This window comes from Solea senegalensis, linkage group LG7 (assembly GCF_019176455.1).
Source record: "Solea senegalensis isolate Sse05_10M linkage group LG7, IFAPA_SoseM_1, whole genome shotgun sequence".
Taxonomy (NCBI): Eukaryota; Metazoa; Chordata; class Actinopteri; order Pleuronectiformes; family Soleidae; genus Solea; species Solea senegalensis.
In genome coordinates, this window is record NC_058027.1 from 6597459 (window position 1) to 6624157 (window position 26699).

Sequence of the window (26699 nt, forward strand, 5' to 3'; positions counted from 1 at the left end):
GGAGGGTGGCGGGGGATGCTGTGCCAATCTCAGTTGACATAGGGCGATAGGTGAGGTACACCCTGGACAGATCATCAGTCCACATATAGAGACAAAGAACCATTCCACCATTCATACAGCATTGTAGAGTAGTATATATATACACAGTACATATATACTACTACTATTCTACATATCTAATATTTACATATTATATTTGAATACAGATACAATGACCGTGCGACTTTAATATAAATCTAAAATTCCAAGTTAAAATTAATTCAACCTTAATAATGTACAAACTTTCAAACTGTCAGGTCAAAACGTTCCCATTAAAAACAAAATAACACGTCAACAACAAATCTATGGATCACACCAAGCATGTAATGACAGCGAACGCTGCTCTGTGCCGGGCACTGTGGGCGCCGAGCGTCCACAGAGGCAGAGCTGATCACCTCCGACAAACGTCTCTGCCAAACTATAAATACGTCATATCTTCATACACAAACCACATGTTTAAATTCTAAATGACTCATTTCTCGCCTCAAATGATGTTAAACTGCGTTCCGGGACACAGAAAAATATTTATTTCAGATTTATATTTCTATTATCTGCTGCTATGCTCCGCTGAAATGTATTCTGGGATACATGGCCATCCCAAGTACGCTTAAGTCACCTCCGATGCATACTTGGTAAAAATGGGCGGAGCGAGAACACTCCTGGGTTTGAGAACCGTCCTCGCTGTTCACTTACGAGAATTGGAACAGCACTTGGACTGAGGCTGATGACGTTTTCACAAGTACGGGAGTACGCAAGTACGCACAAGTACGCACAAGTATGGATATTGAGAAACAGTCTCTGATTGTTGTTGTTCAGCATGTGACTGTGAGAATCTCTGTGTACAAGACAGAAGCAGACAATGCTGTGCAGCCACTGTGAACTTAAAGTGATATTCTTGTACTTTGCAGAAATGCCATTAAATGTGTAGCACCCGATTGAGCCTTTGAGACGTCATTCTGTGTCCTGCTCCATTTGCTCATTGTGTTGACTATTGGGTTTCTCTTCTCTTTATAATATAGCTTGATTTCTGCCTCACCATAAACTGCCTTAAAAGGTAAGTTGTGATTTGGCATCATACAAATACAATTGAATTGAATTGAATTGAATTGAATTGGGTTTACTATCTGAGATGTCTCTGTAGTGAAAATGTGTCTGATCATGATGCAAAAACACACAAAAAACCTCCTTCCTAAAGATGAGCAAATGAAATAAGAACAGAAAGAAGAGAAGACTCCTGCTGTGAGGCTATACCACTGATACCACGGAGACAGAGAGCAGGGCTGTAGATAAACCAGATATGTGTGCACAGTATTTAGTTAAACTATATTCAAAACAGTGTAAATAATGCTTCTCTACGTGTTTGTTGAACAAATAATTTGATACTAATAATAAAACAGAGTGTTTATGAATATTCTGTAGAAACACTGAAACTGCACCGTTTACCTGCTTTGGTCTCCATGAAAGCATTTCAGAGTTGGGTATGTACTGAATTGTACATGATTTGAAACCAGCTTTTTAAACATTAAGCAACTTTCACATTTGTGGTGTGTAAACACCTGTATTTTTAATTGCTTTGCACGTACTTTAAGGACAAAGTATTAAATTAAATGTGTTGTTTAATAAATTGAAATGCACAAAAATCAATTTGCACTGTTCCACATCAGTCTAAAACACAAGTAGAACATTTTGAGCTTCCCAAAAGTGGTGTTTATAATGGACCTGTGCATGTTAACCACTGAGTATGTTTCTACAATTTAATAATGACCAGTCTACTGTAGTTCACCACGGGAAAAGAATAGTGTGTGTCCATTTAACACTATAAAGGGCATAAAGTCCTGCAGCTACTTCACTAATGAGCCTTGAAATAGCTCACGCTGTTGTTCCAATGTCTGGGACTGTTTCATCCAGTTCTCACACCGTCTCCACTGACCTCTAACCCCCTCTGTCCAAGAAGGGGACTGTCATGGCACACTGCACCTCTGTGCCCTGCACCTGCCACCCACCAGGCCCCACCATGTTCTCCACATCATTTACCTTATGCTTGGCTCCTCTGCCAGAACAAGGCCAGAGGCCATGACACACAAACACACATGCATCTGCAAGCAACCCTTGGGATTAAAGCAGCCTGTTAATTTTGTTAGCATTTTGACAGGGTGTTTTTAATTTTGCCTGCCAGTGTGGGTTTGTTCAAGTGTTCTCTGTAGACCTCTGTCTACTGTGACCTATCATTGCCATATGGTCATGTTTCCCACAGCTCTCTACTGATGAACCTGCTGCCTCTAAAAGCGTCATTTAACCTGTGTTCATGTCAGTGGAAGCAAACTGATGTTAAGTCTTTTTTTTGTAGGAAGGATGTTTTTCTCTTTTAAGAAAATACTGTGTAACATCTCTGCTTTAAAATTATTAAAAATGATAGATACTCAGTAATAATGTCAGAAATGTGTGTTGTGTTTGTGACATATGCATCACAGAAAAAAAAAACATTGATCATGAATGAGCAGAGGGGAGGAGTTAGGAGGAGTCAGGGTCACACACAAAAAAAACCTCTATGTTTTTTTCTAGGAAAAAGACCAAGAGGATCAGTCACTTAATCAGGAAATGGGCCAAAGCTCTCCCATCATGCTGTTCCCTGACATCATCAGGTCTTTTGTTGTTGTGATTGATAGAGACCCAGAGCAGCAGAAATTGCATACTGTGCATTGTAATGCCTTTTCACAATATCATGTCAGGACCATCATTTGACCGTCACTTCCGAGCAACTTCTAACATTTGATGTTTCCAGATTGTTTTTCCATGAGATTAAGGTTGAATTTAGAGATACAGTGTGCAATTTCTGTATTTGTTGACTTTATTATTTTTGCATCTTTGTTCTTTATGAACAGCAACAATGTAAAATGGACTCTGTCAAGCAGCACTATCAGCCCTGGTGGAGGGAGCTGGCATCATACTTCAACCTGTTTGTGCCATCTTAACATAAAAAAAATCACTTCCTGTGCGCTGTGTGGAAATATTGCCAGGCTACATGAGAAAAACAGAGGGAGTCATGTGGAGCTGATGTAATAGATATTAGATCAGGGGTGTCAAACTCATTTTTGTTCAGGGGCCACATACAGCACAATTTTATCTCAAGTGGGCTGGACCAGTAAAAATAGTAAAATAATAGCATAATAACCTATGAACAACAAGAACTCCTTGCTTTTTTCTCCTTTGTTTTACATTTAATGAAGGATATTTTTACAAAACATGACATTTCTTGAGAAATTTAAGTGCAAGTTCAACAATATCGTGCCTAAATGTACTATTTACACATCACACTGGATCTAAAATGGCACAAACATTTAGTCACAGGTGTCTGGAAGAGAAAAATATTGTATTTGACATTACGTTTAGATTGTAATCGTAGTGTGAAATTTTAACAGATTCATCCTGTGGGCCGGATTGGGCCCTCTGGCAGGCCGGATTTTGCCCCCGGGCCGTATGTTTGACACCCCTGTATTAGATTCTATTTAAAATGTATACAGTACATTTTTAAGTGAGTGTAAAATGCAGTGTTAAGAACTGATCCTGTATTGTAGTAGAGTATTGTATCGATATGACACTACTGCATGCATATATGATTTTTTTTTTCTTTTTGAGAGTGAGAGATAAATGCAAGATTGATTTGTTTATCTATGACTTGGGTGACAACACAACACCTAACATGGCACATGTCTATTTTGGGGTATCTGATCCATTCCAGTTTTATTTATAGACTGCTTTTAATGCCAATGACCTGGTCAACTTGGACCTTAGTATGGATGCATATTGCTGTCATGCTAGAAAAATAAAAATGAATTAAACAAAATAATGTGAAAAGTTTCAATGCAAAAAAAATTCATACAGGCAGAGTTCAATGCTCGTTATTATATTATTATATATTAAATCATATTATAATATTATATTATATATTAAATATTGTTTTTTGGATTTTTGCTTTATCAAATCCAAAGTTGTGACTAGAGTGTCTGCAGCGAGACGAGCAGCTGAACACAACTGTCCATGTCAATATTATTGTCCAATTCTATGACCTACATTTTGATTCCGACCATTTGAGACAGACTCACCAATGATGAACGAAGAAACAGCATCTGTCACTGTGATTTGCTCTGCAGAACTGTGGAAATGTTCCAGTGATTGGGTGAAAATGCAAGGGTGCATGGAATTGTTGCGATCACAACTTCTTTATTAAAGGTGGACAAGAAGGCTGATGCACATATTTTCTGCTTCCTACCATGATCACTTAGAATTGTTTTGAGGCATAATGTGCAATCACCGTGCCATACTCCATTCCCTTTAAAGACAAGATGCACTTGGTATTGATTATTTTTTTTGAAATGTATTAATAGGTGTAGGTAAATTCTTCCCTGCATTTAACTAACCGTCCTTGAAGCAGTGGGGAGCCACTGAGGAGCACCTGGGGGCACTCCAGCCCTTGACCTGTCTCAAGTCAAACCTGCAAACCTCCAGTTATAAGCTGTGTTCCCTTACCACTTGGCTATGGGCTGCTATTAATGAGCAGCATGGTTCTGAAGGTAGTGAGATATGCGTGTCTTGCTTTGGTGCCACTTTGTAGCAGGTGTAAAATCAGGCCCAAGCTGTGCCTTGTAACAGCTAGAGGTTGATTTGCTCACTGCATGGGTTTACATTCAGACTTATTCAGTCCTGATGCGGATACCTGCATACTGAATACAGATCATTATTGTAAGTGAAAGGCATTTTTGGAAGACATCTGAATAAGGGTATATACAGTAGATACAATCAGGTGTCAAATTCAAATGGTCTGGGGGCCAATGAGTGTCTTGTCAAGAAAAAAAAACAACTGTTCAGAAGCATATGGGCAATATTAGCTGTTCTGTTGTTTTGATGTGGAATGATGTATACTTCACAATAATAACACATTTATGATGCAAAATTAACCTAAAACAGATAAATAAATAGTGGACACCTGTAACACACCTTGGTTGACATGGTTGACATGAAATCAAATACGTTCCAGGACAATTTTCTCAAATTCAAGGACCTAATGTGCTGACAGAACTTAAGATGGGAGGGCAACTTCTTAGAGCCACTTCACCTATGGCATCCACTTTTATTGATTTGTAGCTCAGCATCTGGAATCTGCATTTCTGTCTTTCTTGCATAACTGCTACTTTCTGAGTAAGTGAGTGCGCTCTATTCTCTGCGGGCAGAGAAAGAGAGACGCAAGGTAACCACAGAGAGCATTCTCAAGCTACGGATGTCCAGTGCAGCTGGAAATAGTGTAAGATGTGTCTTCTTATCTCCTCCCTCAATTTTGATGCTAAGATTTAAGAAGCCTGAACTTGCTGAAGACAGATTAATTAGACACGTTTGCTTTTTTTGTGCTATTTAATTGATTCTCACAAATGTACACTAAAACAAAAACAGACAAGATATACACATAAAAGACATTGTGCTGTTTTAAACCACCTGCCTGATCAATAAGTTTACATGTAAATATAGCTGAAAGAATATCATCAAAAGGCACAAGATCAACATCAAATGAGATGTAACAAAAAAAGAAAAGAATCTCTGTTCTCTATCTCTATATCTCAGAACATCCAAACATAACCCAGCACCTTCTTGCTGTGAGGCAATGGTGCTAACCACTACTAACCAATATCCATCCATCTTCTACCACTTTATCCTCCACATGAGAGTCACGGGGGGAGCTGTGCCGATCTCAGCTGACATAGGGTGATAGGCGGGGTTCACCCTGGACAGGTCACAAGTCCATCACAGGGCAAATAGACAAACAATCATCCACTCTCACACTCCCACCTATGGTCAATTTCGAGCAGGCATGTCCAAAGTCCAGCCTGCGGGGCAATCGCGGCCCTCGGTGAGATGTTGTATGGCCCGCAGCTTTGGTTATATAATGTATTATTTATGGCAAGGGACAGACTTGGACAAATAATCAACCTTGGTCACACGTCACCCCCATTAGCTCAGCTGGTAAGGAGTTGTGTTTTGAATCCAGAGTCCCAAATTTGAAACCCACCTGTGACAGAGAGCTATATGCACTCATCTCATATTATGTTATTTCACTCCAGAAAATCAATTTGTCTTTTCATTTTTTCACTCGTGCGCAGCTTAGACTTGATTGCATTTCCATTTAAAAATGATATTTGTGACAATGAAAATTACATTTTTATAAAATATTTGTATGCATTTGTATGTAAGTAAGTAAAACTTTATTTGTATAGCACCTTTAAAAACAGCAATTTGCACATACAGTATAAACAAAACAAATAATAATAATGGCCATATTTACACATCATGGTAAACAAAGGAAGAAAAGCAATGAGATAAAATAATAAAAAGATGAACAGATACAAAATATAAATGTTACTGTTAAAAATTTTTAAAAAAGGACCACTACCCTCAACACCAAAAAGTGCCTGTGAGGATCCACCCCCCCAAAACCCCACCCAGTTCACCATCCACTGTGAGCATGTTGTCGCCCTCGTCCCCCCTCTTGAAGTTCACTGACCCAATGAACAAGCTGGTCATCGCTGGGACACAACTTACCCCCCGCTATAGTGCAATTTTCTCTCCCCTCATGCCCCTGCAACACCCTCAGCCTTCAGTAAAGTTAAGATGTGCACCACCCCCACCCCACACTTAGATTTGTCTGTCTCTGACTGCTGATATGTTCTGGGTCCAGGCTCTAAAGATGTCACTCTGGACTACTCCCAGCAAAAGTTGGTTTGTTTTTTGATGAGTTTTCCAAACTACTGTCTATTATCTGCATTGAGTTTGACTGTGTGGTTCTAGTATGTGATTTTAACATTCATGTTGATAATGTGAATGATGGCTGTGCAAAAAACTCTTAAATGTTCTGGATATCTTTGGACTTTCACAGCATGAAACAGATCCAACACATAACAAAAGCCATACATTGGAGCTAATTATTTCCAAGGGTCTAAATATTTCTGATGTTTTTGTGACTGATGTTGCACTTTCTGATCATTACTGTGTTCATTGTAAAATGACCATCCCTGCTAGTATTAGTAAAGGAGAAGCAGAGGTGATAAGAAAGTAGTTTATTAACAATAACACCTCTATTAGTATTATTCACTCAGGCTTTTACACCATCACCAGCTCTGCCCTCAGCCTTTGTCAACAACCTTGTGAATAGTTTCAGCTCCAATGTCTTAACTGTTATGGATGCCATTGCTTGGATTAAAACCAAAGCTATCTTTGGAAGAAAAAAGTCACCATGGAGGAACGCCACTCAGGTAAAAGCTCAAAAAAGAGAGTGTAGGCAAGCTGAACACGGAAAACCAAACTCTAGGTACATTATGACATTTATAAATATAGTCTTCACATCTATAATCAAGAATTGAAAAGGGCAAGGCAGTTTTTTTCTCTGAGATTATCAAAAATAACACCAACAATGTCTGCACCTTATTCACTGTTGTCGACAGACTGACGAACCCTACAGTATCTGTCCCTCCTGAACTGCTGTCCAACAAGGCATGCAATGAATTTGCAGCTTTTCTTTACACATAAAATTCAGGGGATAAAAGAAACAGTATGTGGCTCCTTCTCAGGCAACTTGGTTATGTCACCGGTTCTTCAGTCTTCCAGAAATCAACCACTTGATTGTATGTATTTCATTTACCCAGAAAGAGCGTTTTATTTACATCAGGAGCCATGGATCATGTTATTACAACAACCCACAATGGACAAACTAAACTCAATTCTGTGTATGTTACATAATACACACAATGAGTACATTATGTGCTGTTTGTTTGTTATCAATTGAGTTTACAAAAAAAAAAAAAGTGTTTTAGCAACATCTAGTGCCTTTTTAGACTGGCTTAAGCAACTTTCCATTGCTTAAAAAAAATAAAATTGAAGATCCCTGCAGGTCTGATGTACAGCTGCAGCTGGAAGGAGAGAGGACACTTTTCCAGAGAGATGCCAGTGGGAAAGATTGTCTTTGACAGAGGTAATGGGTGAAAAGAGGCAGTGTGCCTAACCCCTTTTAAGCAAAGATCTCACTTTACCCTCAGTAAAAAAAAAGAATCCTGTGATGCAGTCTTCACTGTCCCTGATCTTTCTTTAACCACAGCACACATATAGTTGATTTAAATTGGAGTTACTACTGTGGTGCATATTTATTTATTTTTTTTATCATGTTGTATGATACAATATATACATTTTGAAACTGACTTAATTATTATGATTGATTTTGGTTATGTTTTGCATTGCAAGTCCTTCTCCCCTTTATACTCATATGAACACGGCCTCCTCTTTCTTGCAGTCACTGTCAAATCATAGTAAATTCTGAGCAGCTTCCTTAATCATGCTAATTACATGCCTGTTGTCACAGCCAAAACAACAGGAGCAATTTGGGATTGTACCCTCGACCCTCCATTTGGAACTTGACCTGCTCTACCATTGAGCCACAGGTGCCAACATGTCACCAAAACTCAAGGTCCAATGTGTAAAATGTTGGCTGAAATTGAAGATAACAATATTATACTTAAAATTGTATAATTCAGTATAATTCAAAATAATTCTGTACCTTTAAACATAGATGTTAAGAGGTGAACATTGTCAATGATGAAGACTCTCTGTATGCATGTGTCTGTGTGTGAGTGTTTCATTCAGAGTTGTCATACTGTCTTTACTTGAACTCAACAAGTTGGCATGTTGTCACATGTTGTCACCCCTGTGTGTGATTTTCGACTCGGCATGACATGTGAAACAACAAACTCCTGTTCCACCATGCAAACTCTTTTACAACAAAGATTTGGGCAGAAACCGTATTTGACAGAATCCAATGAAACAATGATGCCCCTGGTCTAATGGGCATCATTTTTTCATTGGATTCAGTACACTTCTTAATTTTACTATTTTGAGTACCGCCACTTATATGTGCATACGGCAATTCTCACTAGATGACAGTATTTTGTTTACTCTGTCCAATTCATTATTATGGCCCAGAATAATTATATCCTAGACTGCGCTATACTAGACACCCCTTCTCACAAGAGTCTAGTTTTTGTTTCCTGTGTGTAGCAAAATGTTCACTAATGTTTAAATATATTCACTGACTTGCCACACTTCTATCCTTGAAGATAGCATAGTAACAGGACTCCAAATAAAATGTGTGAAGGTGTAAAAATTGTTTTTAGTTATTTTGATATGGACTAAATATTGCATGCCTCATATTTATAAGGGTACTCCCACTTCGCACACTCCTTACCTCCACACAACCTGACACATTTGCCTTTACTGACACACTGCCATAATTTGCAAACCCAGTTTTGTTTAGTGTTTGTATTTTTATTGTGTATCCCATGGCTAAGCGGAAAAGGAAATTGGCTTGTACCTGGAATGTTACAAGTTTAAGTCCCTGCAAGGTCAAGGGATGGGGTCATCCAGTGTACATACACTCCTTTCAGAAGCTGAAAGAAAAAAACAAGTTGTATTTTCATTTTTTATTACTATTACTCTGTTTTTAATGCGTCTTATGTAAAAGTGTCATTGGGAGTCTTTCACCTTATGAATACATAATTCTCAAGCCCAAAAATGTGTGTATTCAAAATTCATGGTTATAACTTCTAGCATAAGTCTTAACAAAAGGTCAGAGGCACTCCAGTGTAAACAATAAATCAATATAAAACCTTTATTAATTTGTGGATATAACCTTAGAAACCAACAGTTTTTTGCCGTGACATGTGTGCCCTGATGAAGACTGTTTATGCTTGTTTACATGGCAGCGCTTCAGATGCCTTTCTCTTGGACTGCCACTTTTAGTTTATAGACTCATAATATTGAAAGGACAGTCATTACTAAATTTTGAATAGACTTTTGCACTCATCCTTGATGAGCAGCTGATTTTACTGACAATATGTGACTCAGTAAAGCACTCTTTCATTTCCTCGTGATAATTTCCAATTAGTTGTAAATGAATATTGTTTTCAGGTGTCCATTGTATGAGCTGGCATCAACTCACTACAATTTGACTGAGTGAATGAATGACTGAATGGAACACTTCATTGCGATATGACCCAACAAGGTTGTGGATGAAAGAAAACAAGCAATCACCTTACAGTTTTACAGTTTTACAGTTTGTTCTGAACATAATCCTATAAAAAAGTTTATTAGGGAGCTCTGATAGCTGATGTCACACAGCCAACCCCTCTGGCAGGGAACGACTATTCACCTCTATAGACGTTTAGACAACACATAATTTAGGCAATTTGTCTCTTTGCCGGCTGTATTTTTCATAAAAATGAAGATGTGGCAAAACAGTAGAAGACAGAAACAGAAGAGCATTTAACCAGATCCCCACAGATCCAGAGAGAGGGCAGAGGTGAATCACAACGGAGCAATGGAACCCATAAGCAACGGATTTTGTGGTCTCCACAGCAGCATTAACACAGCAATAAATTATGTTACACTGCCCTTTGCTAATGTTAACATTATGCTGTTATACTAGCACAACACTTACCCTTCCAGTAACAACAACACTATCTTTAGACTCCAGAGTTGAATGTTTGTCACAAAACCTTCACTGATAGAAAGAGAGTGTTTCTAAGAACACTATATTTATCAAATGGAAAATATATATATGTATGTATATATATATATATATATATATATATATATATATATATATATATATATATATATATATCTGAACAGAAATGGAACCAGTTTGCACCTTAATTTCATGAATATTAATTCCATCTGCAATTAGAAGAAGAATATTCATTATCCCCACTGAAATGTCTACAAGTCAGTGCATTAGCCACACTCAGGAACAGACCTTCTTGGACAGGAACGAAGCCAAACAATTGACCTTGCTAATAATAAGTTATTAATTCAGACTCAGAATTCCCAATGCAAACACAACACAAAATAACGAGTGATTCTTTGTTCCGCCCTCTCTTTCTTTTCCTCTCTGTATTTTGCTCAGTAACCTACCTCACTTTTTCTCAGCTAAAGTTGAGGTCGGGGGCAATGAGGATATATGTTTCATTAAACAGAAATCACATGCGTCATGAATAATAATTTCCAACACATTTTCTTGGCTTTGTCACATATTTTTCAGATCATGAAGGAAATGCTTTTTGGAACTCAATGCTGGTATGTTTCCTTTGGGATCAGCACAGGGACATGATAGGCAGAAGATTCCCTACTCGCCCACTTAGGTGGTCTTGTATCTCCTCCAAGCTTGGGTTCCCTACCAGCAGCCTGGGAGCCTGACGGTTTTGCACAGTATCTTAGCTCTCCCTAGGACTGCACACTTCTGTACAGAGATCTTAGATGTTGTTCCTGGAATCTGCTGGAGCCACACTCTATGTTAGAGCTCCCCCACTGCTCCTATCACCTGTGACCACACTCGCTTTTAATCCACACATGTTCTGTAACTCACATCTATCACCAATGCCCTCTTTTGCTGCTTACTACTATGTCTGGTTGATTAGCCAGCACCAGTTTGTGTGGATCTGGAAGTTCCACAGGATCGAAGCGTTGGCATTCTCAACCACATTAGAAGCGTCTTCCATCTTGATCCTGGGGAATCCAGTCCATACTTGATGCAGATGTTTCTGTACACTATATTCCAACCACTTGGTTGTGGCGTTCCATGTACACCTTCCACCTTCCCAGCCAGCATCTTACACCCTATATCATTTTCTAGCTGCATCCTTACTGGAGGAGATGGTTGTTTTGTTTTCCTTTTCAGCTTTAGTTGATCAGTAAAAAAATAAATTGAGTGTAATCTCTGCAGTTGAAACTCAATCTTTTTTTATCAGTTAATTTACTCATTTAGAATTGTATTGTTCTCATATCACTTAATCTATCTTTCTTTTTTGTTTTTTAGTCAATGATGTATCAAATCTGGTGTAACATGTAGTTAAAATAGCGGGACTGGTGCATGGTCACTAACTGTGACTGTAAGAGAGGTGGACAGGTGAGAACAGGGTGTATCTTTAAGAGGTCAAATTCATGATCACTAATTGGTGTGTGGGCAAATAAAAGTAATTCTGTTTTTAGGATTTCATTTTACAAAATCTGATCCTTTCTTAAGATCAAAAATGTGAACAACCATTAGCTATCACATTCACACCTAGGGTCATTTTTTTCAAATTAACCTCTGCAGTTTTTTGGACTGACACAAGGCGAAAGACGGAGTACCCAGAGAAATCGGTTTTGCTTTGAGGCAACAGTGGTAGCCATTTTGTCACCGTGTGGCCTCTCAATGCATAAGTTAGGGGTAAATCAATGCTTTCAGTGAGCCAGTACTGGCACAATTTTAAATACTTGTACTTTGCTCTTACTTATTTGCTTATTTAAATCAAGGTGGTGACTTTCATTGTGGACAGGAAGTGTAGGTCAATATTTGAGTCAGCCATGTGTGCAAGCCTGTTTACCAACATTTTTCATTATGATACACATTCTGGTCAAGGCACCCCAAAGCTCTCAAGCATCAAAAATAAATTTAGCCCATTTTGATTGTTAACAAGAAGAGTAGGGACATGTGTAGCATGAAAGCACTCAGAACACACTGGAAGATATTCTTGTGTCTTTCAGAAAATCACACTGAAAAAGCAACAAATTCTGTGTGAGGTCGTCCATGAAAAGGTAGTCATCCTATTTTCCACAGAAGAGCATTTTCATTTTAGGAAAGGACATAAACTGAGTGTGGCATCAGGCACATTTCATTTTGCACTGAGCATAAGTAATGGGCTTTCCACCTATCATATCACCGCTTTCTATAAATCTGCATCGATAAATCCAAAGCACATAAACATGTGCCCACACACCTACACTTCATCAAAGTGTAATGCACTCACACACACTTCAACACACACACACACACACACAAAGCCTCCCCCTCACCTGCTTACACACATGAGCTCAATTAAAAAGGCACTATGGCATGCTTACTGTACCGAAGCTTTGCTCCAACACACTTCACTGGCTTCCCCATACATTTGCCATGCTCAGGATGCTCATCCAGTCACTCTTTTCTTTATCCTCTCTGTGGTTTCTGTGCTCAGTAACTGTGATTTTTTTTACATGATTTCAATACTACAATGTATGCATTGAAAAAATTAAACACATTGTTATGATTATCAAATCTCTTAATTGACTGCTCAGGTTTTTGCAAGAGTCCACCCCCTTATTTATTTCATCCATCTGGAAATGACTATATCGGAACACTATCAAAACATCGATAATCAGCAATGAGGAAGAATCGGACTAAAATACAAACAAATGACCAAACCACAGCAGGAAAAAAAATTTAAATCATAAATATTTAAAATATAATGTCCTCCACATTCTGAACTAACAGACTTCCACTCTGTGTTGTGTATCAGAAATTAAATAATAAAAAAGTAAAAACAAAGCATTTCTATTTTCTGTGACAAAACACTGTTACAAAATCAACGGAAATAAACTCCATTGTGGAGAAGGAACAAACTTTGTGTCTGATATCACAAATATGTGAAAACATTGACCACAGAAACCACAAAATAAGTAAACAAATTAACAACAAATGAACATCTTAACCAACTGTGTTGTATTGCAGAATTGACTCAAGGAAGATGAAAATTATTTTTCAGAAACACCATCATGTCCACATTGTCTCAAGAGAGGCTTGCTCTCTGTGCTGTGGCACTGTCCCCTGTCCCCACTGTCCCTCTCACTGGGAACAGATGTGAATGCCAGGGCTCGAACACACTAAACACCCTCAAACGGGTGCATTATGCAGTGCCATAAAAAAACCCTAGCTACATGTGAAATACATTTAGCTGAGTGGTATTGCGCATTGGCATATTTGAGACTCTAGGAATTTTTTTAAAAAACTTAAGGTGAAATGGTCTGAGATTTGTCGACAATGAGAATGCATCTATTTTCTACCATGTAGCCGAAATGCTCCCATACTGCTGACTGAAATGAACTAGGAGAAGTTCTTTCAGGTGTTGAAATGTAATGTACAGTATGTAAGTAAATGAAAATAAAAATTTATTAAAAGAAAGATGTATTTATGTTGTACACAGTTATTCGACCTCACTTTCAATTAAAAAAGAAATATGTGTGGCATTATTTTTAAGGGCTAAATGTTGATGTGTACATGCTGTTTGCATCTGCGTGACTGAACAAAAATACAAGAAAAAAAGAGCACAAAGTAAACTATAGACTATAAATATTGAATTTATCTTGCAGGCACAGGTGTCTAATGTATGTGTGAGCCACTGTCTACCTCCTTAGAGAAGGTTTACAGCTATATCGTTTTATTTGAAAAGCTACAGAGCTAAGTTTTCCCAGTGAAGCAGAGATTGTGGTGCCACTCTTTCAGCAGCCAGGTTAAACAAAAAAAAATAAACCAAACAATATTCACATTCGAGAAGCTGCAAAATGAGAAAGCTTGTTTTAATTGCATGTAATACTTACTTTAATACAGTTCTTATATAAATTGCCTTTCAAGAAAAATGTATTGTATTATCCATTATTTGTTATTATTATTAATTCCTTCCACCTATATGTTTGGCAAACTCTCATTATACTCTTCTCTGTCTCTCTCTGAGTTGCAAGGTCAACACTCCGACACATAGGTGAGAGGCTGAGGAGTAATACTGCAGGAGCACTGACAGAAGTCAAGGGCACGTCCGGAGCGAACTGTTGTGATGGATAAACAAGCATGCGTTCAGAAAGACTGACCTCCAAGCTGTGAGAGGTTCATGGAATGCACAGAACAGATGACTTTAAACTGGGTTTCCTCTGCAACTTTAGATGGCTTCATCTGTACTCTAATGAGGCAGATCATATGATTTGGCTTTTATGGTGCATTTAACATTTCCTGAAAGTATTACAGACACAACCATTAACTCATGTAACTGGAAGGTTAAAAAAATGGCAACAGATGAAGTAGTAATACTCCTGTTGACATAGTCTCCAATGTTGTACACTTGCAGTTTATACGTATGACAAATAGCAGGTTGAGTAGTTTTTACCATCACTGCAAGAGAGATGTAGTTGAAAAGTATTGAACAGGCAAAGGGAAATGGTTATGTATAATGTGTGTACTCAATGTCTCCCCTAGGTCTACTGCAGAGAGGGTGATATTTCAAAATTAAATTGTTTTATTTATTGAAACAAAATAGCAGGAAGACAGCATAGTGGTGCAGTGTGGAAGGTTTATTGGAGGGAATTGAATATGCTGTCCATAAGCATGTTTGTGTGTGTAATGCTTAAAGTTTAATATTATTTGGATTTCACTGCTTTAGAATTAGCCTTTGAAATGTCATTTAGGGAACAGCCTTGCATTAGAGAGGTACGGTGGCCCTGAAGGTCAAAACATTGCATATTGTTTTTTGATTTGCGTTTGTGTTTTTTGATTTGCATTTGTGTTTTGACCTTCAGGGCCACCGTACAGAGGCCACCATCTTGTGCTACCATGTTTCTACAGCATTCCAAATGGAAGTGTTTTTTTGAGAGAGAAAGGGAGAGCTTACATGCTTTTTGGTATGTGAAGGACACCATAGTTCCCTGATGCACTTAGAAAAGGCATCAGGGGGCTAAAGAGTTGAGTGAAGAAATCCTTCTTTGGTTAGAGTTTGCAGTCTCACCATTAGATGTCACCAGTTCTTCCACATTTCAGTTTGAAAGGGTAACTGAAACTAACTCTGCTTTGCTCAAAGCCTGGTTCAGGGTTCTTGCACCATTTTAAGACATTTTTAAGACCTCAACAAATATAATTTAAACAATTTCTTGGTAGAAAATTCTGAATTTATTGTTAGGGAACTTTTTTCCACAGGAGACAGAAAAATAGCCTGTTCCAAGCCAAAAAGTTGAAAAATAATGTACATATCTACACAAATGTTATCATAAATTCTCCCCAAGACATGTGGCGTAGCTCTGCTGCTCTCTTCTCAATTTTGCGGTCTAGGTCCATCAACACCACTCTCTTGTCCTTGCTTTTTCTCATGGAGTTGGATTTAGTGATGAGTTCTGCCATCTTGGTCCCTGCTGTATTCTCAGCCTTCTCTGCAAGGCTATCCGTATCCTTCTCTAGAGTTTCGCACACAGTTGAGATTGTTCTTCAAGCTCATTGTCATCCCCTTTTCTCTTGCCCATCTGTTTTGTCTTTTTCTTTTTCTTCGTCTCATCTTCCAAGAAGATCATATACCGGTTGTGGGAAGTTGGACACACATTTAGCAGATCTTTACTTAGTTGCACTTTGACCACTCCACCACACATCCTAACATAGTCGCAGATTAGTCTCTGTGAGACTATAGTGTCCTTATTCATATTGCACATCTTCACCTCGTTGTTTATGGAAAATCCACACTCCATAGTACCTTATCCATGGGACAGAAGCAGCAGCTTTTCCACAAAGCTCCAAAGTTCCACATATCCATTCATGGCCTTGTGCAGGAAGCTGTCAACCCGCAATTTTCCATCCAATAAACTGAAGGCCATTTCCAATAAAATAAAATACAAAGATGACCTGCAAAATAATAAGCTAGTATAACTTGACATCTAAAATATGGAAGTTTACTGATTAAAGATAACATAACAGCTCCCTTGTACCTTCCTGCACATATGGGAAAAAAGAGAGGAAATTATTAAAAACATCCATCAAAACCCGACAACGTAATTGTGACAATCGCATTTAGTCTTTTGTTATTATTTGTTATTTTAATGATTTTTTGCTTATATATATATATACACATACAAAATAATTTTTGTATCACTGTGCGATACTGTGTGCGGCCTTTACATTTAATGATATTTTTAATGAATTAGAACTATTTTCTATAGGTTTACTAACTGGTAAAATCATGTATTCTGTACTAAAATACAACAACATAGCTTAATTCTGCAACTCTATATACAACTCATTAGCCCTTACGTCATTGTTTACTGTTGCTATTGCTAACAGCTGTTAGCTAGATTTGCCCGAGCGATAAAATCACAAATCGGCATATTTAAATAAAATCAACTACAACAACCAACAGCTACACCCTTAAAGTCTGACCGAACATGTTGTCACCTGTTAGATTGTCAAAGTGACCATAGATAATAGTATGCAATTTCAAACACAATCTTAATGTTACTTACACTGAAATGACCCAACATGTCCTTTGCATGAACTCTGACCCATAGTAGCAGGAGATGACATGCTGTGTGCCTGTCTCAACATCAGTAGTCCAGAAGCGCATCTGAAGATCCCTTGAAATTTGCTCTTTGTTGTTTTATTCATGCTTTTGTCAAACATGACAACATATGGCTTCTCACTAACGCTGCACGTTATCTCCTTCTTGATGAATGAAGCGATGCCATATACAGTATGACTTATGTGCCGTTTTATTTTCACCACAGGTGAATGACTTTGCAAGCTGGGAATCGGGGAACATGGCAACAAAGACGTCACTTATGTCCTCATTAGATTTAAATGAATTGTGCCTCATCACAGCTTGGAGAACCCACAGTACCTCTGCCTTTTGGGTCTCTGGTGGCGAAATGAACTTATCATAGCCAACTTAGAGGTGGCGTCTGAACTTGTAACGTTAGGTTTTGCTGCAAACAATGGAGGGATTAGCCTAGCTCCGCCATGGCTAGCTGCTGCCATGTACTGCTGGTGCGTTCCTCCTTTCATCTGTGACTCGTCAACTTTGAGCTCCATTGTCCCTAACGAAAAAGTCTTTTTGCAGACTTTGCACATTGCCTCATTTTTATTTTCAGCCAGCACCAACCAACCCCATAATATTTCCTCTTCCATCCATTTATTATTACATTTGCACTTCCCCATCATCAATAATCATGGAGTCTCTCATTTAAAACACTGTCTTTGTAAGATAATCAAACAAATACACACTATTGGATGTTTTGCGGTGGGCCACAGTGCTTTACCATTGGCATTAAATGCACCATCTGAAAATCTAATACCTACAGCTAATTTAAGGAAAAATTAAGACAATGTAAGACCTTTATTACCCAGATTTTAATTTAAGACTTTTCAAGACCCACGGGAACCCTGTGGTTTTGAAAAATACCAAAAAGTGGGCTGAGAGCTAGGTGAGAGGGAGGGAGCGAGGTGACACAGTCACACACCTCTCTCAATCACTCACACCACGCTTCAAGCGATGGAGAGAGAAAGGAGGCAAAGCATGTAATGTTAATCATATCATAAAGCGTTTAAAAAAGGGAGGAGTCTGTTATGTGAATCGAGTTAAATATGCACACTAGTTGATGTTCTCAGTTTTCTCTCTGCATAAAGGAAGCTAGTTGACAAAACAAGTGTCAATCGTCTTTCTACTGAGCATACAAAAACACCACATGGTGTCAGAAGCTATAATATAAATGGAGAAAACAACTTTTGTGTTGTCCAGGACCAAGTTTGAGAGTGTACAAGTCAGCGCCTTGATTTTCACAGTCTGAGCATATATTTAAATTGTTCACTTTCACGGATGCAGGAGCTGAAGACAAATATGATGTAGTGCTGGCAAGGTTTGACGCACATTTCATTCCGAAAGTGCAATGTCATCTATGAGAGAGCGAAGTTTCCCTCAAGAGTTCAACATGTAGATGAGTGTTGAAGCATTCATGAGACAGTTTTATGAATTAGCAGAAAACTGTGACTTGGGAGCTCAAAAACAGGAACAGCTCAGAGACTAAAGGAAAATTAACAAATGTAAGAAGATGGAACATTTTGAAGTAGCTTGTTACACAAAGAGCATGTGGGAGATAAGTCAATTCCTACAGTGGTAAAATTGAGTCAGTCTTTTTAGGGTCACTAACTGAGGCTGAAACAGCAGTGAATGAGGTCATCACAGAGGATGAGCCACCATGGTACACATTAGAAATTGCATACAGCCCAGTGACATTTAAGATAGAGGAGCTGACATCTGTGATCACAGAAGCTACTTATGATAGCATAAAGAAAAAGCCTCAGCTAAGACCTGTGAGGAACCACCACTTGGAAGTCCAGGCGGCACAGTGACCACTAGAGGGCAGTTTATGGCTAAAATTAAAGACCAGAACAGAACAAGATACAAGATCTGTGACTGCTAGAGTGGTTGTAGAGATAATCTCCAGGGCCGAGCTATTGCCACCATGTTGGGCTTAATTAAACACATTAAATTAAATAAAGTGAATTTGTTCAGTGGTGTAGGCTTATTAAAGGGGGATCCAGTGAGGATTACTTATTACAGGAAGGAACAAAAGCCTACAGTGTAACCACGCCACAGTGTGTTCCAGTCCCACTGTTATCCAAAGTGGAGGAAAAATTACAGAAAAGGTCACACAGCCAACACAATGGTGCACACCCATGGTTCCAGTGATAAAGAAAAACAACAAACCCAGGATATGTCTAGACTTAAAGAAACTGAATGAAAGGGGGAAGAGGTGGGTGTCTGATCATAAATGGCACAAAATGAAAATAATCTTCTTCTTTGCAGTTTTAAAAAAGTTGCCATTTTAGGAAATATCTCTGTCCACACAGAACCCTCTGAAACGACTCAAGACACTTAAGTACATATCTGGGGGGGGGGTCACCAGCTACAAGCGCCATCCCAGCTGACGTCAAGACCGCGGATCTCACAGAAGATTGTTTTTGCTGTCTTCTTCTCAGACAGAATGTTCAACACTGGAGCAGGTTCTCACTCCATGTCCCTGGAGTCTCCAGAAAACTGTCACAGAGATTTGCTCCAGTGGGGTTCATTGTTCAGCTAGCTAAATGTGCTAGCTAGCTATAGTTGTTGCTGCTATGCTACAGTACCGATGTTTGAGGTGCATGCAGATGCAATTTGTGTAAATGTGATCTTTTATTATTTACATAATTCATAACAATCCTTAACTTGTTTTGTGTAATAATGTGAGTTTGCTCTGTTCTATTAAAGGAAAAACTGAACAGCCACAGGGGAGACAAGCAGTTTAAGCTTGTTGGACTCGGCAGTGCAGGAGGAGCTGCACATCAAAAGGAGGATGCTGGAGCTCAATGAGCAGTCCAGACAGAACGCAGAAAACATACAGCAAATCTACAACAGAACACAATGCAGGGTGGTTTTACTTTGTTGAGCAACAGCATCATGCACATCCTCAAGGTAGATTGCCATGCAAACCCACCAGGATATGTGCATGGAATGCCACATGCCTCAACACCAGCATTCCTCCAAATGTTTTATCATTTGAATCAACCTCGATAATATCCATCACCTGGACAACACCGACCTACATCAGAAGACCCAGGGTCATGCATGCAAGCCATTTTGCAGGATGACACACCACATGGCCTGTTACACTCAGTGTTTTGTTTACTGTGTTTAAGATTTGTAATTATATTGACATTTTTAACTTTCTTATAAGAACAAAACAAAACTGGAACTGGAAGCTATTTTGGTGAATGTCTCACTTTTATGTTTATTTTCTCTTGTTTAAATAGAAATGTTATGCTTTTTTTAAATAAAAACATGGTTTGCTGTCATCTCTTTTTTGTTTTTTTTCTTACAGCACTCACATATTACTCTTTTAATTATTTTTATTTATCTCTGGTGCACTGTTGAACTCCAGTATTTGTATTGTTGTCTTGTGGAATAGTAATAACTTTTATGCCATTAGCATATTAGGAAATTAAAAACAAACACACACATCAATTACTCTTGAAACTAAAATATATATCGAACACATACTTTTAATATTAAATATCTTTAGATAGCAGGTGGTAAGTCTTCACTGTTGCACTATATACAAACTGTAATTTTCTAAATCACTTAGTATTTTCTATGTATTTTCTCAGATTTCTTTTTACACCTTGACATGCCTGCCTGCCATTGGAACAAATTGGGGTAATGTACTTGCACATTGCAAACAATTTGTTCCTTTTAAATAGCAATACAAATGGTTGTTTTACAATACAGTGTTTGTTTATTTACACAGCACACTTCACACTTACAAAATGGCATTGGGGATTTACAAGTTAAAGGACACCACACTAGGATGCCAGTCTAGGAAGTCAGATGGCCAGTCATTTTTTAAGGGTCAAGGTACTTTGTGAGCACACTTCTAACTCTCGTTCCCTCACCCCCAATCAGTGAGGTGGTTGTTGCCCTAACCCATACATTGTGTAGGGTAGGTCATCTAGGTTAATGTCTATGGGCCTTCTCAGTGCAGCAAATCTGGCTTTGAGATGACCAAAATCATGCTCGGTGACCATTCATGCTTTACACTAGCACAGCTCAAAGTATTGTTCTTGAGGAGTAGAGCCACTGTTAGAATACTCCTTCATGAGGTAAGGCCTCAGAGGATAGGCTGGCTCATAGCATTTCTGTGTGGACGGCCCCTCAGATCATTTACCCACTGTTGTCCCTTGCAGCCTGGTTCCTTATACCCTGTGATGGTCTTCAGGCTTCTCCTGACTACACTGGTCATTCTGCTGCATCTGATCCTCCATCTTCATCCTGTGATTATCTGTCCCTTATCCAATCTTCCATCACAGTTCTCTTTGCACATCCTTCAGCTCCTCCTTGTTTCCTGACCTGAAGGCTCTATTCTCTTCCCTGAGGAGAGCCTTTATTTGAGGATTGATCCACAGCTTATTGTGGGTAAACCATCGTTCAGTCCTGTTGGGTACAGTGTTCGCCACACAGAAATGTATGTAGTCTGTAATAACAATCTGTCAGGGTGTCAATGTCCTCTCCACAAGAGTCACATACTCTACCCACACAGTTGTCTCAAAACAGTTTTTCACAGTCTCTTCAGTTTCGTCTGTCCACTGTCTCACTGTGCACATCACAGCTGGTTGCCTGTGCACAATTGGTTCGTACACTGGCTGGAGATAGACCAGACTGTGGCCACATCTTCCCAGGGGTGGAAGTGGCAGTGTGTTGTATGCGTCCTTGGCAAAAAATAAGTCCAGCATTTTATTTTCCCTGGTGTTTGTGACATACTGGGTGAATGTGGGCAGAGTGGAGGAGGGCAAAAAGTGGATTAGCAGGATGGTCTCTGGTTTGTGTGTGAGGTAAAAACATCAAGCAGCAAGATGCATCAGCATTAGCAGGAGGAGGAATGCACACTGCCACCAGGTTACGTGAAAAATTCTCTCAGCAGGTAATATGGCCTCATGCTAACGGCTAGAAGCCCCATGTCCCTACAGCACAGTTTGTCTTTAATAGAGATGTGCCCAGATTTACATTCCATTTGTCATTCACAAACACAGCCGGTCCTAATCATTTTCTCTCACCACTCTGTCCAGTGTCATATTCATGTCCAGGGTTAGAGTGTTTAGCTTGGTCATTCTCGGGAACTCCCTCTAGTGCTAGATCAGTGCCGTTAGCTAGTCCATCTTGCTAGGAAGTGATCATAACATTACTTGATACCCATATACCAGGCATTTTTTAAAGATCTTCTTTAAAAGTCATCCATAGCACTTGCTAACAGCCTATCAATGACATATTTACAATGTACACAAGAAAATGACACATCCAGATATAATAAAAAAAGTATTGTGTGTTGCTGAAACATGACAATTTATGCATTTTCCTACCTCAGTGGACCTCTGGCACTGGGAAGAGGCTCCGGGCAGTAGGAGCTGGTTGCAAATCTCAGGCAAGCTACAAGGTTGTCATCTGTTATTCATGTGAGAGAAAGCAGCCTCAGAAGGCTACTGATGTTGGGATAATTTTGTTCCAGGGGTGTGTTCCAGAAGTCTCCTTTTGTGCCAGATGTCGCCCTGGATTTGATCTCAATGTCACTTTGCAGGGTGAGAATCTCATTCTCAACAGCACAGCTATCCAGGTGAAACAGCAATGGTACTTTGGAAGCAACGCAATCCACATCAATACCCTCCGCAAAAGGAAAACGCAGATAACTGACAACAGGCTCAGTGGATGCAAAGTCAGTAAAATGCCTCTCACATTCTCACAAGATGCCCTGAACTTGCTCTTCATAACTCCGTCAAGGCTGCATCAAGCTGTGCAGAGTTTTTGCCATGACACTGAAGTTATGCTTGCAGGTGGGGAAAGTTTTGCAGGTCACAGCATTGCAGCCTATTTAGCTCTAGATTCATTTATAAGAAAATCATTCATTCATTACTAATCATTAAGTCCAAAAGCCACTGGAAGTCCTCCAGTTGTGCCTATTCTCTGTGCTTTGAACGCTTCAAAAAATCTTTAATTCCAGGCAACAACTCAATGAGCCTTGCAACAAATATACCTCTGCTGAGCCATCTCACAACTGTGTGAAGCAGCAGGTATGTGTTATGTGCCTGTCTCCTCCAGGTGAGCACGGAATAACCTTCTTTGTAGGCTCCTGGCCCAAACAGAGCACACTATCTTCAAAGCAACATTCATCACTTCTTTCATTTTTAAAATCTTCCCACACAATGCTTGCTGGTGGATAATACAGTGGTAATTAAGGATGACTGGGAAAGATTCACTGTCTTTGCACAATGCAATGAACCCACTGGTGTGACCTGCCATAGCCCGTGCATCATCAGTTGTGATTAAAATGGGCTTGAAGAGGGGCAGTTTGTTCTTTTTAACAAGAAATGCAAAACCGTGTGTAGCTCTTCTATTGCACTCATATCTTCAAAAAACATACTGATGAAAACACATAATTGTGCCACATCCACCAGGTCAATTGTCTCATCGAACTGGAGGGAGAAACTGTAGTTCAGTGTAATGTATTCCGTGATAACTGCATGTCCTTGATAGCAGCAACGATCTCCGTTTTGTTCCTAAACTGTGCCACATCCAACCAGGTGACTGAATTGTCTACCCATCGAACTGGAGGACTCTTCAATTCCCGAGAGAGCGTATCCCTAGTATCCGCCTTGTAGCCACACTGGCTCCTGCCATCTTCATGCGTTATGGCTAACTACACACTGCCTACACATCTCTGTGTGAGAGCACCTCAGTGTGTGTGTGTGTGTGTGTGTGACCTGACCTGACTGACTTTAACTGTCAGTAACTGTCAGTGTTCACATGCAGTTTGACAATGATTACATTATTGTGTTAATCTGACTAAAACCATACAAAATTCAATTTCTCACACCTGATGTTGTTGTGAGTTGACTTGTATGACATGTCAAACTGGACACCCCACCCCAGGGCTTTGACATGGAAATATTAGAAGAAGAAGAAGAAGACAACAGTGAGAACAACATGGGCTGATGAGGTTGAGACTGAAATTTGACTCGGCTTAAACAATTAAATATTTTGAAGCTAATAGATAAATAATGGCTCTAAACATGGAACTAACTCACCACCAAGGAAAGTTGTCCAAAAAAAGTCACCCAGAAAAATGCCTTATACTAACAAGCTCAAAGTGAGCATATCTCCACATTACGTAGTAAAGAGGGACACTTGATTCAATAAATCAATTCCCTGAGGTTCCCTTATACATGCAGCACACCTCCCCTAAAGGGATGGTAGAGGAATCACTGATACAGTATGTTCACAGGCAGTGTTTTCAATTGAATTTTTCTTCTGTAGAGCTGCCACTTCCCTTTTTTCCCTTTTTCATATTTTGAATATTACCTGCATGTTGTAACATATTCAATCCACTTCTGCCTTTTTATTGGATTTACTTTCATACAGAGTTTCTGAGAGCCATTTTTTGTAAGCCATCATTTCACTTAGTTTTAACATGGAAGAAAACAAGAGGAATACAAAATTCCAATTATGTGTCTTTTTTTTTTACTAGTGGAAAACAGGAACAAGAATACAGAAGTCACTGTATCCCACATTGCGTACTGTGTAACCTAAGCTACTGAGGAAATCACTTTTTTATATTGGAAAGTGTACTAATGGAGAATTAACATGCATGTCACTAGTTATTACATGATATGAACTGTGGCTCATAAGACATATGCAGGAGCCACTTCCCCAGTGTCAGCTGAGACTCCGTGATGTCCCCATCTTTGTTCCTCTCACTGTTCCAACGTCTTACATGTGTGATAGAACTGTAACACAGATCCTGGGACAAGTTGAATTTGGCTGTGTGAACACATGTCAGTGGAATCTCTGATGAGAACGCCATGCTCCCAATACATTACATCTGTAGGCTGAACCATGAATAACAACAGTACTTTGCAGTATTGACTCCTCCCTGTTCCCCCCATTTGAATGATTATGTCTTTGTCCCTTTGTGGATAACAGTCCTGTAGCAACATCCCATTACTTCAATCATTGGGGGTCAGGGTGCTTTCTTCTCCTGTCACATCAGCTCTTTATTATTCATTAGGAACTCTGTCTTTTTTTCAATGTAAAAGGACCTTGATAAGACATGTTTATTCATACACTAACCTTTTTAAATATTTCCAAGAGCTCTCCAACAAAGTCCTACCTGGCAAACGAATACTTCATCTTTGTTTCATTATTCAGTCCTCATGCTCTCACTTCACACTTAAGATGCAATACACGAGTGGTGCCAGCGCACCTCTTCTTTGTCCTTCTATTATTTTGTCTCTCTCTGTACCTGTCCCTCACCAGCACTATCATTTAATTATACCGTTTCTCAAGCAGGAATTGTTTTTGTCTTCTTTTTTTTATGTAGTGTATTAATTCTCTCTCCTCCGCACCGCCCTCTTTCTCTCTGGCTTTCTCTCATTCAGAAGACCTTGCCTCTGCACACTGATCCCCGAGGGCAGACTACTGATTAGTACAGTCACCTTCCCTCTCTCTCCCCTTTCACCTGCAGTCTACCTAACCATCATTGTACTTTAAATAATGTTTTATACTGAGGTAATTTTGAACAGAATGCCTCCTTAAATAGAACAAAGAAAGATGGGTATATGATGCAATAACACGTCTGGAAATAACACAAAGAGAGTCAAACAGAGCAGTCACATCATTGAAATGTCATAATTAGTGATGAATAAACTTTTAAATGTTTCCCAAACAAATTACATCAATTCATTCTAAAGTTAGCAAGGTGTCTCCCTCAGTAATCCCTTAATAGTTGCCTTCATGTCACCTGCTGACATTGGATTACTGATTGACATATTACTTAAGTTTGTCAAACATTTGTTTATCAGAGTAACTTGCTTCATATAACTTCCCTGTTGCTTTACAAAACAATTTTAATGTTTTCTCTTATTTTATTATAAAACAAACAAGGCAGTCAGAGATGGCAGACTTCACCCCATTCACGCAACAAGCCCCTGGCGGCCTCTGTTGGTTATGTTGGCAAGTGCGGATGCAGAGACAGACAGACAGAGCCACCAAAATTCATACAATTAATATACAGGAATTGAGAATAAGAAAACAAAACTAAGAATAGCTCCAGTTGTGTCTCATAGCGTCTTTAACATGATGTTTTGTTTTGTTTTTCATGTTAGAAGAACAAATATCCACATTGATGAAAAAACAACGGAATTAATCAAACTACTTTTAATAACCTGTTGACTGACTCCATAAAATAAGCTCTCTGAAATCCCCTGTTGAAGGATTATTTTGCAACTGTAAGTTTATAAACACTGAGTGTGTTTAAGTACATCTCTTGGGGATTACATTTGGAAACAAATCAGTGGAAATGTATCCTTTAACATCTTAATTATGTTTCACATTCACTGAGGCCTGCATCTCTTTTCTCATTTCACCTTTTTTAATCCTCTTTTTGTTGCATGC